Source organism: Eubalaena glacialis, chromosome 9 (genome assembly GCF_028564815.1).
Source record: "Eubalaena glacialis isolate mEubGla1 chromosome 9, mEubGla1.1.hap2.+ XY, whole genome shotgun sequence".
NCBI classification, from domain to species: Eukaryota; Metazoa; Chordata; class Mammalia; order Artiodactyla; family Balaenidae; genus Eubalaena; species Eubalaena glacialis.
Genome location: NC_083724.1, coordinates 58,177,023 through 58,194,871, shown reverse-complemented (window position 1 = coordinate 58,194,871; position 17,849 = coordinate 58,177,023). Strand labels below are relative to the sequence as shown.

The 17,849-nt window shown below is 39.1% G+C and overlaps 1 protein-coding gene across 3 annotated transcripts in view; it reads right to left on the bottom strand.

The window, feature by feature from the left end:
• The window catches only part of KDM4C (lysine demethylase 4C), a 396,061-nt gene that overhangs the window by 261,962 nt on the left and 116,250 nt on the right, over nucleotides 1–17,849 (bottom strand). The window lies entirely within an intron of this gene.

Genomic DNA, 17,849 nt, shown 5'->3' with positions numbered 1-17,849 from the left:
ATAGCATCCCATTGATCTTTCCTCATTATATGACTTCTTTTAAGCCACAGCTAAAATCCCCAACTGAAAATACAAATAACTCTATAAAGAGCATCTTTCCTTGAAGTTCAAATTTCCTCATCTTTGTTCAGTAATCCATACAACTCCAGTGATTAGTTCTGCTGTGGGGCTTAAACCGTAACATACAAATGGCATAAAATAGGCTAGCTTTGTCCTCCTTTCACTTAGTTATAAATTTACTCTGAAGGTTTATTAATGAACAGCACAGTCACAAACACCCAAGCTGTCACTAGGCTCCTTCCTATTAAATTTACAGAAGCACTTACTCTACTGTCTGCACATCTCTACACACAGGCTTTGTAAAAACCACACATCTAGATTGGAACTGATCTTTATCAAGTTTTTCCCCCCTTGCAAACTGCCCAGTCCTAAAGAGTTTATCATCCTCTGTTAAATGTATAGCTTAGTGAATGAATGAACATTCAATCTATAGTTGTGTCTTGACTGTGTTGAATACCCATTTCCCTCTGTGTCCTATTTCTGTTTCCCCAAGACTGTAATTTCCTCACTGATTGCTTTCCCAGCATTTAACTCAAGTCAAGACCACTGTGTTTGGACTAGGTTTGGTTTCATAGTCATTGCATCTGGGAATGGCAGGCAGAGAAACACTTTCCCTTGACCTCTTGAGAGAAGATAACATGTCCTGCTCTGCGAAAATGAATCCAATAAAAAGCATCTATTTAACAGAGGTAGGTTCAAGGAAGAGAGATAAGCAAGGACACAATTAACAGAATATAGCTGCCCCAAGAAAGGCTTCATGGGAGAGAAGGGATACTAAGCTGAACTTCGAAGGATGTTAGAATTTCTGCAAGCTTTTTCAAGACATCTTTCCACATGTAATCAATAACGTATACAGTGTAAAGCTGTTTAGGGAAAAGAGCGCAATAAAGCAAAGCTGAAGCATAAGAGGGTAAAAACTGGGCAGTGGAGCTGAAAAATGTAGGTCAAGAACCTGGAAACAGTAAAGACCTCCTTATTCAATTGCACAGACAGAGGAACCAGGGAAAAGACATCCTTATCCCTATGAGGTAGATAGGACATAATCTGACCTAAAACCTCTGAGACTCCCACAAAGTGTGACTCTCAATCCTCTGTTGCCCTGCAGTTACTAGCAGTATAAATCTTAATACAAACGACATCTACAATTTGCTGCAGGAACAGAGTGGGAATTAGGAAGGCTACACCCATTCCACTGTCAATATTTGGAAAAAAGAAGGTCCAGGTGGGAGTATAGTGGCAGCTAAGAGGAAAAAAGGAACACAGGCTCAATCCTTGGGCCATAAGCAAACACTGACTCCTGTAAATAAAAACACAAAAAATACTCCAATACAATTTAAAAGCAAACAAACTGGGAATAATGTTTGTGGAAAATAAAGCCAAAGGTTCTTATCCTTAATTCATAATAATATTCATAATAATATTTTGAATATTAAAATATGAATAGAAAATATAAGCAATTAAAATTATTCAAGTTCCTTAGTAATTTTTAAAATGAAAATAAAAAATAAGATTATGGATTGACATATATACACTAATATGTATAATAACTAATAAGAACCTGCTGTATAAAAAAATAAAATAAAATAAAATTCAAAAAAAATACGATTATGCTTTTTCTTTAAACAAGAAAAATTATTTTAATAACAATCTCAGTGTTGGCAAAAAATAATTTTTTTGTGACCTGTGAGTAAAACTTCTGGAAACAATCTGACAACCTGTATCCAAAAACTATTTGATTCAATAATTACCCTTCTATATTACTCAGCCATAAAAAGAAATGAAGTTGAGTTATTTGTAGTGAGGTGGATGGACCTAGAGTCTGTCATACAGAGTGAACTAAGTCAGAAAGAGAAAAACGAATACCATATGCTAATATATACATGGAATCTTAAAAAAAAAAAATGGTTATGAAGAACCTAGAGGCAGGCCAGTAATAAAGACGCAGACATAGAGAATGGACTTGAGGACATGGGGAGGGGGAAGGGTAAGCTGGGACGAAGTGAGAGAGTGGCATGGACTTAACATACTACCAAATGTAAAACAGATAGCTAGTGGGGAGCAGCCACATAGCACAGGGAGATCAGCTCGGTGCTTTGTGACCACCTAGAGGGATGGGGTATGGAGGATGGGAGGGAGACGCAAGAGGGAGGAGATATGGGGATATATGTATATGTATAGCTGATTCACTTTGATATAAAGCAGAAACTAACACACCATTGTAAAGCAATTATACTCCAATAAAGATGTTAAAAAAAAAGAAAAAAAAAATCCTTAAACAGAAAAAAAAAATTACCCTTCTAAAATTGTATCTCTTGAGAAAAAAGAGGTGGACAGCAATGAATTCATAAAGCTCTTTAGTACAGTGTAATCTGTAATACTGAAATTTGTAAATAACCAAACTCCATAACAACAGGTAAACGGTTAAATTAGGGTACATTCATAGGATAAAATACTCAGCTATTTTTTTTTAATAAATTTATTTATTTTATTTATTTATTTTTGGCTGTGTTGGGTCTTCGTTGCTGCGCACGGGCTTTTTCTAGTTGCGGTGAGCGGGGGCTACTCTTCATTGCGGTGTGCGGGCTTCTCATTGCGGTGGCTTCTCTTGTTGCAGAGCACGGGCTCTAGGCGCGCGGGCTTCAGTAGTTGTGGCACGCAGTCTCAGTAGTTGTGGCTCACGGGCTCTAGAGCACAGGCTCAGTAGTTGTGGCGCACGGGCTTTGTTGCTCTGCGGCATGTGGGATCTTCCTGGACCAGGGCCCGAACCCATGTCCCCTGCATTGGCAGGCGGATTCTTAACCACTGTGCCACCAGGGAAGCCCCTCAGCTATTTTAAATAGTATTTTTGAGAATGCTGAAGTGGCATGAGAAAATATTCAAAAACAATAAAAATATAAGCAAAATGTAAAATTATATATTTGATAATATTCCAATTTTTTTTAATATTCTTATATGCATGACAAAAAGCCTGGTTTAGGGAAGTGCATCCAAGATCTCATCAAACTGACTCTCTATGCACCCACAGTATTCAGGATAACTGGGGCCTCCTCCCAGAAGTCCATCACAGGTCATTACACAGCAGGTAATTAACAGATGTTGAATTAAACTGAATGCCAGTCTTAAGAAATTTGGTGGACACTGATTAGTGGTTCCAGGCCTTCTGCTTCAGAGACAAACACATTGAAGCAGAAGGCCCAGAACCACTGTTACACTGAGGACTACTTTGTCCACAGACCCTATTAAGACAATAAGCAGCTAGGAGCTGAACACATGATATCCACTGAAGACAATCCCTTCCACAGTGGTACCTGTTTGGCTTTATCCTGTGGAATTCCCTTAAATAAGAAGCACCATTTACTTCAAAGCTTAATGATTATAAAGTCTAAGAATTATAAAGTCTGATTCAATCTGCTATCATGTCAATCAGTTCCAGAAGGTAAATGCAGAATATAAACAGGGGGAAAGGGGGATCTCTTAGAATGAAATCAGCCCAAACTGCATTATATCAATCTAATAAAAACTAAACTCTATATGTGTTTATTGAAATTCTATGTTTGTAAACTTCCCAACCTCAAAATGTTTCTTTGAAAACACAGTGAACTGCATCGCCCCAATTTTCCTGGTAAGTAGCTCCATCAGTTACTCAGTAACTGAGTATGGACTTCAGATTCTCCACTGCACAACTCAAAGAGTGGATACTTCTAGAAATATGGATCTGAGCTTCCAATTCCTTGTCTTCACTTTCACTTAGGCTGCTCTGACAGGCGGGATCACCGATGAGAACAAACAGTAAAGTGGTAAACAGGAACTGTAAAGGAATCTGTGTTCACTTTTCAGTCCAGCCCTGAGTGGCTGAGTACATCACAGACTGACTTAACTTTGCCACAGACACCTTCCATCTCTATTGAGGTACCACAAACACCTTCCATCTCTACACAAATACATCTGTGTAGTAACTGGGCAAAAAAGCACCATGAATTGATCATAAGGCAACTACACTACAGAAATGCCTTTTAAGACACACTGCTATAGTGTAAACTGTGTACAAATCTGAGAACAGCAGTTTATCTATTGAGAGGCCTTGGTCATGCTTACTCAAACTAAACACTTCAGGATCTATGATCCAGCACTAATTCAGAAGGTCCTGAGTGTAAACAGCACCAAAATTCAAAAAACCTTCCTAAAATTCTCTCTAATCAAATGTGAAATACTGAAATATGAAATCACGTTTTCTAAAAGTTATGACCATGTACCTAAATGGATGTGGTTTTAGAGACATAATCTAGACATTTCAAAACTTAAACATCAAGTCATTTACCAGAGCCAATGAGAGGGAAAATATGTAACAGAAGAGTTTCACACAGGAGCTGAGCAGGGTTTGGATTACTGCTCTCTTGGTTATCTTTCCCCTCATCTATGCCTTCAACCCCCTGCCAAGACAGCCTCCAATGTGTATCTTTATTGGCAGATTTAATGCTACTTTTGTTCTTCTTCAGCTCTACTCTAGCATCCCCCCAAAACAGAAAAGTTTGCACTTAACTTTTTAAATACAGCTTGTATATGCTCTTTGGTTGTTTGCTTTTAAGAATGACATAAAATTAAGGGATATTTTAAGCACCATCTGCTCTCTTGAAACAATGGGCAATAACTTCCTGATTGTCTTACTTCATGTACATGTTTTAAATCTAGAGTGTCCTTTATGATTATTGCAGTTGGCATTTTCTTATTTTATGTAGCCTTTCTTGCCTACATCTGTACGTAGCAACCAGGCTGGGTTTTATCCCCTCTTTGTGCCATTCCTATTTCAATTTCCCATTATCACATAACTGTTGACAAAAGTCACTCAGTTACTTTTTCCTGTCGTGTCTTCCAAATTCACTGGGATAATCCTTTATGAGGACAGAGAAATGCAATTCTAAAGGAACTTATTAAAATTTATTTAACCAATCCAATCTTTCAAATATGAGGACACGGTTAGAAATGCTGTCATTCAGTAAAACAGAAACTATGATGGCATTAACTATCTCCCAGTATTAACTGTGGTGGAATAAGCTGAGATGCTGGTGCAGGCAGGGCCCGTCAACAAAGACAGGGCTGGAAACGTGCAAGTGCTCCAGGTCCACCTAGCCATCTGCTCTGCACGGGGGAAGGGGGGGAAGCGAAACAGAGCAATGAACTAAGGCATTCGTTTTCAAAGTCCTGATTTGTTAACGAGATCTGTGCAATGAACTCTTATGCACTACTGTGGTTCTGTGACGGCCCACAAAAAAAATCTACGGCAACCACCTGTCCTACTCTACTGGGATAAGCTAGAAGATTTTTCTAATAAATATTTACACTCTAAATGTTTTACTTGCCATAAATGAAAGATGTATTAAAAGGAAAGCTGTTTAAAGACATTGGAAAACAATGTGAACAGCACTGATTAACTTTGTGTAAATTTTTTAAAAGACAGAGACAGACATATGCTAATATTTTTGAAAGGATATACAAGGAGTTGTTAAAAGGTTTTACCTTTAAGGAAGGGGCTAGAAAGGGTGCCATTAAATATTTTTCTGTACTCTAATTTTTTTAGCCGTGGACATATACTAATTTTTTATACACTTTAACAACAGGTAACAATACTAAGAGCCATCATGATTTCCTTTCAATAATTTTCTGTAAAATTAAAAGGATTCTAGTACATGGCACACCATAATTTACTCAATGATTCCCATATCGTTGGACATAGTAGTTATAATTCAATTTTTGCTGATAAAACTAGCACTACACCAATCATCTTTGTAAGTGTACTTCTGCCTGCATTTCCAATTATTTCCTAGGAGTGTAAGAAATGGATCAAAGGGCATGGAGATGTTGAGGGGTACTGATATATATTACCTGCCTGCTTTTCAGGATACTTATCCCAATTACACCACCACCAACAGAAGTGCAAAGTGATCACTCTAAGAAGTACATTCTCAAGAGTAATGGGAGTTTTCCTTATGTCTTTACTAATATGATAAGAAAAAAAAAAAAATCCTTCAGTATTACTATGACTACTACTGAAGTTTGAACAATTTTTCAGTTTTCAAAGAAACAGGTTTTCATGCTATTTCAATAGTCATCAGAACAGTCCAATTTTTTGTTAATTAATACTTAAAATTAAAGGACAGAATACACATTCCTGAGAACTGGGAATACAAGAAACACTGAAAATTATGACTAAGCCGTATAAAAATATAGTTCATGAAAATTTAGAAAGTTGCTGGAAACAATCTATTCTTTTATCTTAATTCAAATATGTATGCAGTATGTAAAAGCCATGTCTGGACGAGAGTCAAACTTAGCAGGAATCTACAACGTCCATGATGGTTTTCTTTCCAAGAATTTACAACACATGGTCTTTCGAATTCAACAGAGGGCCCAAGAGCCACAGTATGTTTCTGAACACATAAGCAACAGCTCCTTCAAATTTCTCCTCTTGGCAATCTGGCCCACAGAACTCCAAATGCTGCCCTCATTTTGGCAGAAAGTAAAAGTGAATGGATGTGAGAATTCAGTAGAAATATATAAAGCAATCCATCTGCCCAGCCTGCTGTTAGCATGTATGCTGCAAATACTATCCCCATAGCCACTGTTTCTCAGCACCTCAGGCCTGAACCCCACCAGTCTTCCCCAAATAGTATTAGGGAGTTCCCTGACTTAGAAATGACCATGATGAATGGCTTTTTAAAAATGTACTCAGTGAGAGAGGCATGGTGCTAGGTGCCTGCCCCCACTGTGGCCCCCATCCTGGTGTGGCACCAGTTAAAGCCCTCTTTACAAGTAGGAAAACTATGGCTCACAGAGGCAGGTTACACAAGTACCACACACAGAACCAGAATTCTAACACAGGTCTGTGTGACTGGGTTGGGTTTTTGTTTGCTTGCACTCAAATTAGCCATCAAAACACTTTTAGTAAGGAAAGAAATACCCTGGAGATGGAGCAACAAACACTTGTATTTCTGACAGAGTTATGAAAAATAAAACACTGGCCTGCTTTCTCCAGGCTTCGATTTTAAACAGAAGCCTTTCAGCTCTCTAACCTGGTGTCCAAAGCACGGGCTTTAAGCTAGGTCTGGTCCCCTTAAGATCGCAGGCTGGAGACTTCAGTGCTTCCTTGTCCTCATCTAGAGAGACGAGCCTCCCACTACTCTCCTAGGGCAAGCTGGCGTTTTCCTCTATTTCTCCACCAATCCTACCCTCCTCCTCCTTTCTATTTGGCCAAGATTGGTCCACTGATCTGATCCATCATCGCTGGAAAAGGAAACGGGAATTCTCTTAGACCAGCCAGGCCCACCACTGAGCCGAGGTCAATTCCCCAAACTGGAATTCTGCAAGAAAGATGCAGAGGAAACACAATCCTAACCCACCACACACCTATCCAGTCCCCACCACAACTCTGCAAGGCTCCTTACAGGTTTAATTTCATTTATTTTTCAGAACAACTTAAAGAGGCTATAATCTCCATTTTACATATGGGAAAAAGGTATTTAAAGAGGTTAATTAAGTACTTGCTCCAATCACACAGTTAGTAAAAGGAAAAGGCAGAATTCAAGTCAGAGCCTGGCCAAGCCTTGAACTTGTCCGCCTTCACTGCACAACAATGCCTCCCTAATATATGAGGAAAATGAAGCTCAGCAGAATTACACACAGCCTGAGAGGGATTCAAGACAGTCTGTTACTCTCCAAAGTGTCAGCCGCCTCCACTACCCTGTGTCACGTCAGGAGTGATCCTGATGGCAATACTAAGCAGATCATGGAATCTCAATAACTACTTGAGCTATATTTCTAATGAAGCATCTTGAAGGGAGATACAACATATAATTAATTTTATAAAACTAACTTTGATATTATACATGGAACATAAGGCATGCTAAATTTTTCTTCCTTAATGTTTTTCTAGCCTTTTACTAAAAGACTATAAAATAATAGCAATATTGGTAAAATATATACATACAATCCTCATCCCCTATCTGCCAAAATACTGCTATTTATGACTATAAAATAGACAGTTCCCCAATATTACGATTTTATTTCTTCATATTTTTAACAACACTAATTTGAAACTTCCCTTACTTAGCTACTTATTCATTGGTCATACTCAAGTATGATAAAAATCAAAATATCAGACAGTAAGAGAAACATAACACCATCATAAAACTGCACTCAGCATTATAAGCAAGAGGCATACAAGTATTGATATTGCTCTCCCTTAAGGACAGCACTTGGAAGGATCAGCAAACTGATCAATACAAATGAAAGACAAAAATAATGCCAGATGGAATTAGCTGTGAGCACTAAATATCACAGATAGAGCCACAAAGAATCAATCAGTGCTCTAAGCTATCATGTTGGAAATCATCCCTCCAGAGTATCTGGAATGTCCAGAAGATACTCTTGCTTTACCTTCCTCGTTTCGGAAAGAGGCAAAAAAAATATTACTAGGCATAGTTTGTAGGGAATAAAAGCATAGTAAATTTAAAATACTAGGCATGGCTGAAAGAGGGAGAGAACCAAGCACTGGGCTTCTATATTATATCAGACTTTTTTAGGGTCTGCCTAACTGGGGGCACCTTTCCTCTTTGAATCGGCTAACGCTCTGATTCTTCTAATTGTGGAAGTGCGGAACTGTTAAAACAGTAATAGAGATTAATCAGGGGTTTCTTCACCCATTCTTTATTCCCTTTGATATTTAAATATCAACACCCTGTTCAGCTACTACCCTCATTACTTTCAACCTTCTGCTTGAGAAGGGGCTCTGGTGAGAGAGTGTTCCGGGGCTACAGCCCCCGTGGGAATTTCCGGGCTACAGTCCTGACAAGCAGTTCCGAAGAGAGGTGTATTCACACTTTCTATCATCTTGCTCACAAGCAGAGGGAGGACAGACTGTGGATCCACAGATTAAAGTCTAATTATAGCCACTGACCTCAGTGAAATCCCATTAAAGCTCTCTTTTGATTCAAAGAGGTCACAGCAAATGATCAAGTAGGCAAGATGCCTACATCAAACTTCAAACTGGGCATCTGCACATGTTGCTTTTGTTCAATCAGCAGAGGACAAGGATCTTGAAAGAAAGGGAACAGTGACCTTGGTTGGCATGCCTTATATAAGAAGTCCTAATTCACACTTAGCTCTTGCACTGAGAAAGAAAAATCACTATGTGGCTAGGCCAAGGGTTCAGACCCCACCTGAGAAATCTTCCCGAGTCCTCCTATAACTAGCTTTTTCTGTAAGTTACAGCATTGAATCAAAAGATTATATAGATCTTTTGAGGGAGGTACTGTGTAAGAACAAATAATTAGCAACCAGATCATAAAGTTATCAAGTGAATCCTTGCTAGGATTAATCACTAGCAAGCAGTCGTCCCCGTATTCAAATCCAGCCCCACTAGCTACAAACTGTGCTCTCTTTATCCCTCGCCATGCTGCCTCCTAACCAACATGTGGACATTTCCACCACAGCTTTTGAATAAATTTAGGAACAGGACCACTATTTCAACAGTACAGTCTTAGCAAGGCAAAGTGATTTTCCCAAAGAAAATCAGCTTATTGGTGTTAGAAGAACTGACTTTATTTTAATGGTCCATGTTTCCTTTTTCTTAGGTTGTCCGAAAACCTTCCAAATCGATCATTTCCCTTCCTGCTATGAAATCTTAAGCTTCATCACCTGAATTGACGTGATGAGTTAAGTTGTAAAAATGGATGTCACATAAGGACTGGAGAGCTTTAGGTTCTCAGAAGAAAATTTTTAAATGTGGTAAATTTATACATTACATTTATATATAAATTGCATTTATAATTATTTTGGTCTGTTTGATAGAGCTGCCAGTGAACCTTTAGCTGAAATGTAAAAAAGAAAACATCAACCCAAACAACAAAGGCCTATTTAATTCACTAAAGACCAGTGGTTCTCAACCCAAAGCATCCAGCAGGCTCACCTAGGGGGATTTTTAAAATGCAAATGCTGTATCCCTTCACCAGAGATTCTTATCCTATTGGTCTGGGTGGGTCCATGCTTTTAAAGCTCCGCAGGGTTGAGAACAGCTGCTATAGACTCTAAATGTGGATCGATCGACCAGACAGAGACCACACATGTCTTGTTTACTCTCTTAACTGAAGCACAGGGCCCAGCACATAACAGGTGCTCTCCCAAAATGACCTGCCATTTACTTTCCTAGCTTCCTTATGGTTTGGGTTGGCCATGAGATATAAAAGTTTTTTCAGGTAGGGTTCAAGGAAAGATTTTCCTCCCAGGTAGAGGGACGTGGGTGAGCCACATTCCTGCATTGTCCCCCTCCTTCCTCCCTGGAAGAAACACGTCTGGAGTAAGCACAGCTATAGTGGCAAGCTTGCTAATAAATACCCTCCCACGGAGGAGAATAAGACAGAAGGAGGGGAAGAGCATGAGACCTCATGACACTGCTGAGCTGCACCAACCCTGGGGCCACCTGGCTGCAAATCCCTCAAGCGAGGAAACCACCCCTTACTAGATAAACCACTGCTTGTCTTCTCAGTGGTAGTTGCAGAAGGAGGAAAACACAGTAAACCCTGTGTGGGAGAGAATGAGAAGCTGTGGGGAACCAGGAAATCTGTTTGTTATAAATGCTGGGGGTGCCCAGAGCCCAAATGATTCTCCCATTATCCCTCTGTTCCCTCGAGGGGCTGGCCAACCTGCTTCCCTCAAATACCGCCAAGGTGTTCTTCCCACTACTCTCCTAGAATTCTGGATCACCCCTGGCCGGAATACTCACTCCTGACTTCTACCGTCTTCTCCAGACACTTATCTAGGACACAGCTTTTTACGGAATTTTTTACTGTCTTTACCGTTATAAACACTGGGGGAAAAAAAAAAAACATGGAAAAGGCAAAAGAAATGGTAAACAAAAAATTCCCCAAAGCTTCAAAAAGTGCTTCAATAAAATTAGGTCCCTGATAATCATGAAATATGTCAAGGTAGGAGCATACTAAACTTTGTTCTGATTCTCTACATACACACCTTTTTGTCCAGACTGATGCCTCAGGATCCCCCTCACTCCTCAAAATGACGAAGGAAGTAAAGAACTTTTTTTTCCCCCAACTTAAAGAGTAGGGTGGTCAAAGCCTGAGAGGTAACGATGGGCTAAAAAAGAATTCATATGTAGGTTGACCAACAGATCATAAGAATACAGAATAAAGTGTCCACTGGCTTTAAGAATCCAAACAAAAACAAATGCCAGAGAGAATCACCACCACCTGGTGGTGATTGTCAACTACAGCCTTCGTGGGACAGGATCACTCTGAAGCCTCAAGTATCTTAAAAGTGATCCTACAAATCACATACTTGGCTGGCACCTGTTTAATCCACCACATCCAAGGAGATGAATCCAGAAGGATATGGGGCACTCACTAGGGGGCCAACCTTCTGCCTCTAATCTCAACCTCACCATCCTCATTTTAGGCATCATCCCAACTCCTTGGCTTGAGAAAGGGGGCTAGTAGAAGACAGAAGATGCATTATCTCTGAGATGGCAAGAAGTAACATGTGTGAAGTGCCCTGCACAACGCCTGGCAGATTGTGAACAATGTCGGCTACTACTACTATCAAACTAGATAAAAGTAGCATGGCTTAAAGACAAATTAATTTTTCTCAGTATAGTGTACACATTATTCAAAAAGCCAATTTACTTTTTTTTAAGGTATTGAGTTAACTAAAGCCTCAAAAACAGATATTACCTTGATTTCAGGTTAGCAACTAAACATCAGTGTCATAAACCACATACCTAGTTCCATTCAAATCCCATAATCCAGCAAATTTAAATTAGCACTGAATGAAATCAGGCTCCCTATCTCTGAGGACTCAAGCCCCAAATATCTCTCCTGCAGACACAATATATACTAATCAATTGGCTCTCCTAGTATACTACTTGAAGTCTCAGATTTTCTGAATCCCACAACTCAATACTTCATCAGAATAAAATGGGGACATAATGTGACTATTTGCTTTCTTAATACCTCTTCTTGATACATAAATACTAACTTCCCAGTTAGAGTACAAACTCCTAAGGACATGACTTTGTATGCTTCTTTTTCTCTACATGGTATTTTCTCTTCTTTCCTTTAAGCTCTGTAAAAAAGGCAGAGGAGAGTCACTCATCAGCACTGCTATGTTGTACCAGCAGGACCCAGGAAACAGAGACAAAGTAGAGGTAAAAAGATAAAATGCAGAATATAAAATCACTAAACTCCCGAAGTTCATATTTTATATGCCATACCAGACACTTAAAATCAGAATGCCAAGAACTGTTAAATGAGCAATGTGCAACACTGTCTACATTTTCTTTCCTTCACAAGCTGTAAGAATAGAGAAATGTCACTATACTGGTATTCTACGATCTAAAGCATATTAAAATATAACCTAGAGACTCACTGTTAAAATGATTCCTGATTGCTTTAATAAAGACTGCCCAAGATTAAAGATTTTTTTAGGACAATTGCTACCTGATTTAGGAAAAACCAAATTTAATTTTAGAGAAGGATTGAAATATAAAATAAAATGAACCCATATCATAGCTCTTGCATGAAAGACAATTTAATAGTTGAAATCCCTTCCAGATTAAAAGGAAATCAATTTCAACATTCTATCATCTCTTTTTAAACTTGTTCAAACGTTTGAGAATTCAAATGTCCGAATGCTTTAAAGTTAGATAGTGAAGTAATGCTCTTGGAGTTCATAAGAGAACATTCCCAGCTCTGCAGTGCAATTTTTCAACTTTCTGGCATATCATGTTAATAGATTATCACTTAAAATAAAATTAATGTAAAATATGAGATATCATTTTGGAGTCACCAACTATTACCTTTCCTTCCAAAAAGATAATGTTATTTATCATGCCATAGATAAGTCTCTCATGCTGCACACACTGTCATAAATACACTGCTTCTGATGGTGTAGGCTAGATATGACTGTCCCCCAGACAATGATTCGTTTTTACTCAAGAAAATCAGTACAGTAAATAACTTTTCTTCCCTTAGAGACAATCATAGTGCTGGAGGCTGCTGCAACACAAAAACATAATATCTTCACAAATGTCTCCAAACAGTCAAGCTGAAAATCTAAGCCAAAGTTTCATTTAACAGCCTGTCAGTTTTCTGATGTGAAGCTAATGAATGCAGTGGCAAACAAATCCATCAAACCTAACATCAAAACAACTGCACTTCATCCCACCAAACGGAAAAATGAAATATAACCTGCAGGCCAGCTCTCTGGTCCGTCCTAGCTAGGAAGCAGACCTGTGAATGCCACCACAGCTGCTGCACAGAAGTTACCACGGACTCCATTTCACCACAGACAGAAAGAACGTTCCAGGAACAGAAAACATTCATCTCGAATATACACCAATATCTTAGTTCAACTGCTATGCAATCTGGTAGATATGTTTAAATCTCTACTAGAAAAAAATATACAGTGTTTCACTCTAGATTACTCTGATATTCAAAGCTAGAAAAATGCCTAAAATAACTGGATGATATGTTCCACGCATACTATAGCTTTGCAAATGGAGGTTTATTAAAAGCCCTTCTGCTCTTTATGAACGCTCCTTGAAGACAAGGAAAACAAGTCCTTTTGTACAATCATGTAGCACAATTCCTGTTCCAGAGAAGAAACTCGCCGGGCACTCACCAAAGCTGAACTCCGCCTATAAGTAGGCATATGGGCACGCGGCCACCTGGAACATTCCTCTCAATTTTTTTCAGTGAAAACCTTAATTCTGATAAATTAAATGGGGGGGAAATTATATAACCGCTTTCTTAGGTAGGTGGGCCCTCTTAAGGCAAGGCCCTTCTCTTCTGGAGTATCATGCAGGATTTGGCTTGCTATATTTACTAGGTCAAGGCAAAAAACAGCTGAATGATCCTAAAGAGAAGAGAGGGAAAGACAGAAACAAGAGGAATGGCAAGGCCAAGGGTATTAGCAGGAATTTTTAGAAACAAGGATAGTCAAATTAAGTTGCTATCATGGCTCATTTCTACCTATGCCTGTTTTCTAAAGACCTTCTCCACAATCTAGGCACAAAAAAAGCCTTATGTGAGAGGTGAGGCAGTTTGGGTAGATACTATAATAAAGAGCCGTCTGGACTAAGTGCTAGAATACAGGGAATATACCGACAGGCAGTGGAATATCCACATAATAATTATTGTTGTTATTATTATTATTTAGCTGAGAATATCAAAGGTTCAGGAATTTGCTGAAATTTGGAAGACAAGTATTTGGGATCATCACAAATAATGGCATGGAAGTTCTAGTCAATGTAAGCTATACTTTAAACAAAGGGAAGGTTTCATGAACCAATACCACATACCAAGAGGTCAGTAATACATTCAAAGGAAATCCACAGAAACCCCACCTCCTGTCCTGCTCCAGAGATGCCACCAGAGGTCAAGTAGCCAACAACAAAGGAAGCAGTCCTGGATCCCTTGCAGTGCCAACTCTACCCTCACTTCTGGCTCCCATCAAATAGGTCAGCCTCCAAGTGATGAATTCACAGAAACATACATTGGTGCCTGGTATAGAGCAGACAAGCATTACCTGAAAAAACAGAGCTCTGTCCCCATCTACATTAAGCCACTTGAATGGCTTAAAAGGTTCCTATTAACCAAAGCCTGCTGGCTGTTAAACAAAGACGACCAATAATATCAGTGAACCTGGGGTTATCTTTCCAAAATTATTTTTTAAATTAAAAAATAACCTCTTGGGGACTTCCCTGGTGGTCCAGTGGTTAAGAATCCACCTTCCAATTCAGGGGACACAGGTTCGATCCCTGGTCAGGGAACTAAGATCCCGCATGCTGCAACTACTGAGCCTGCGTGCCACAACTACAGAGCCCATGCGCTCTGAAGCCCGCACGCCACAACTAGAGAGAAGCCCGTGTGCTGCAATGAAAGATCCCACATGCCGCAACGAGGATCCCGCGTGCTGCAACTAAGACCCGATGCAGCCAAATAAATAAAATTAATTAATTTTTAAAAAAACCTCTCCTAACAGCTCTTGTCTATGTTATGAAATTAGAAATATTGGTTTGTAATATATGAAATATTATCAGTAGAGATCCTTCACTCTGCACCACGTTAATTAATTAATGCCACACCACAGACACTTTATCAGATGCTTTTATATACTCAAATCAACATGCAACAGGTAAAGCAGATGTCATTCCCCAGTGCTTCAACTATAAAAAGTATGTCATTATTTTTTAAATTATCCCCCCTAAATGCATAACTCATCATCACTTGTGAAAAATTACTGTTTTTTAAATAGTTATCATTTAGAATGATTTGAAGAAGACAAAGAGTTAAGACTAACCAATTTGGCCATCATCAAAGTTAAAAGTCTTTAAGTACAATTCATAATTAATTCACTATACATTACATTTGTCCCCAGCAAAATACAAAAACTGCCCAATTTACAAATTTTCCTAAGATTAAAAATTACACATGTTCACACACACACGTACATACACACACACACAATATAGTAAATTCATAAGGTTCCCTAAAGAAACAGACTTGAAAATCAATAAAAATATGTGTCAAATAAATGATAAAAGACAATAAAATCTTCCCTCAAAATGCCATCACAGCACATTATAATGTAAGCAAACAATTTAAAATAGCCAAGAAAAACATTAATACTGAGGAATAAATTTAAGAAAGCCTAAGGATGTTTTAGTGAAACATTCAAAATTGTATCCAAGATTAGTTTCCTATTTTTATGCAGAATAACCAAAATTCGTTACACGAATCAAAGTAGATTCTTTTATTTTTTTTTATTTTAATTTATTTATTTTTGGCTCTGTTGGGTTTTCGTTGCTGTGCGCGGGCTTTCTCTAGTTGCGGTGAGCGGAGGCTACTCTTCGTTGCAGTGCACAGGCTTCTCATTGCGGTGGTTTCTCTTGTTGCAGAGCATGGACTCTAGGCGTGCGGGCTTCAGTAGTTGTGGCATGCAGGCTCAGTAGTTGTGGCTCGCAGGCTCTAGAGTGCAGGCTCAGTAGTTGTGGCGCACGGGCTTAGTTGCTCCGTGGCATGTGGGATCTTCCCGGACCAGGGCTCGAACCCGTGTCCCCTGCATTGGCAGGCGGATTCTTAACCACTGCGCCACCAGGGAAGTCCCAAAGTAGATTCTTAATACGTCACCGTGTCAGTTATCAGTTGAAGCTCTCTGTGGTAGGTAGAATGCTGACGCCCACACACTCCCCCACTCGGTTCCACCCCTAACAGCAAAGATATCCATGTCCTAGTTCCTGCAATCTGTGAATATGTTATTTTTTATGACAAAAAGGATTTTGTGGATTGCTTGCTCTGAAATGTAGGGGACCACAGCAAGGACCTGAGAGAGGCCTCTAGGAGCAAAGACCTGGTTGACAGGCAGCAAGGAAACAGGAACTCAGTCCTACAACTGCCAGGAACTGAATTCTACCAACAATCTCACTGAGCAAGGAAGTGGATTCTTTGTCAGAATCTCCAGTAAGGAATGCAGCCCTGCAAGCACCCTGACTTTTGCTGGTTAGACCAATGTCAAATGTATAACCTACAGGACTACGAAACAGTACAAGAGTATTGTTTGAAACCACTAATTTTATGGTAATTTGCTACAGCTGCAATAGAAAACTAATACATTCTCAGAATAGCATCACCTCACCAAAAGTAAGGAAAGAGTGGAGACAACACCTAGAAACATCTCAAACACATGTAATTACAATTTTAAATTAACCGGCCAAAACTGCATTATAGCCATTGAACATTTTGTACCCAGTAAAAAAAAACCAGAACCCAGACAGTCATATCCCCTGACTAAACTGAATGATATAAATCAACACAGCATGAGTGGGTATCCACATACCTAAGTTTTTTTCCTCACAACAAATCTATGAGGTAGAGAGGAATTTTTAATTTATAGGAAGAAACAAAAAGAAGAAATGACTTTCCTGATGTTCTCTGGCTAGCAAGAAGACGAGCTGGGCCTCAAATCCCTACTTCTTCCACCATGGGGCTCTGCTTCCTAACAGCCCCACAGGTCTGGGCTCCATCAGCTGAGACCTCAGAGAGGACCACTCCTGACCTCTCTTACTTGGTCACACTCCACTCCCACTCTGACCACCCGGAAAGGTGGAAATGCACTCAGGACATTTTAGCCTTGGGAAGAAGCCAATTCTCAGAACTAGAACTGAAAGCTGTAGTAAACAAGAACCAACTAATTTTTCTGGTGACTGAACAGCTGGGATAGCTGACTTATTATGTCAATGATTAAAGATGCAAACCATAAAATAACATACCTTGTTATAACCTCAGGGCTATGACACTGTTTCGATGCAGATACAAGCATTACTTTTCTGCAAAAGCACGGCAGTAGCTGACCAAGGTACGTACACCAGGCTTTCTGTTTTTTTATTAGGTTTATTGTAATACGAAGGATGCGTAAGGGAAAGAAGTAGTTCAGTTCTGCTCCTTTCTAAATTACCCCTCATAAATAAAAATTACTTAGAACAGAGAAAGTCTTCTAATGGCAGGAGATTTCTTTTATGTCACAAATTCATTCAAATGCTTTCTGAGCTGCTATACTTTTATTTAATATATTATGCAATTTTCTAAATACCTGTGTAAAATAAACCTAGAGTTGTCTTCCCTGAATATATTTCTATCCAAGTTCACTCAATGGTTCCACATGAAAGTTTTATCAATGTAGAATGAATAATATTTGCCTGAACCATGCAGTGGCCAAGATAAGGCTAC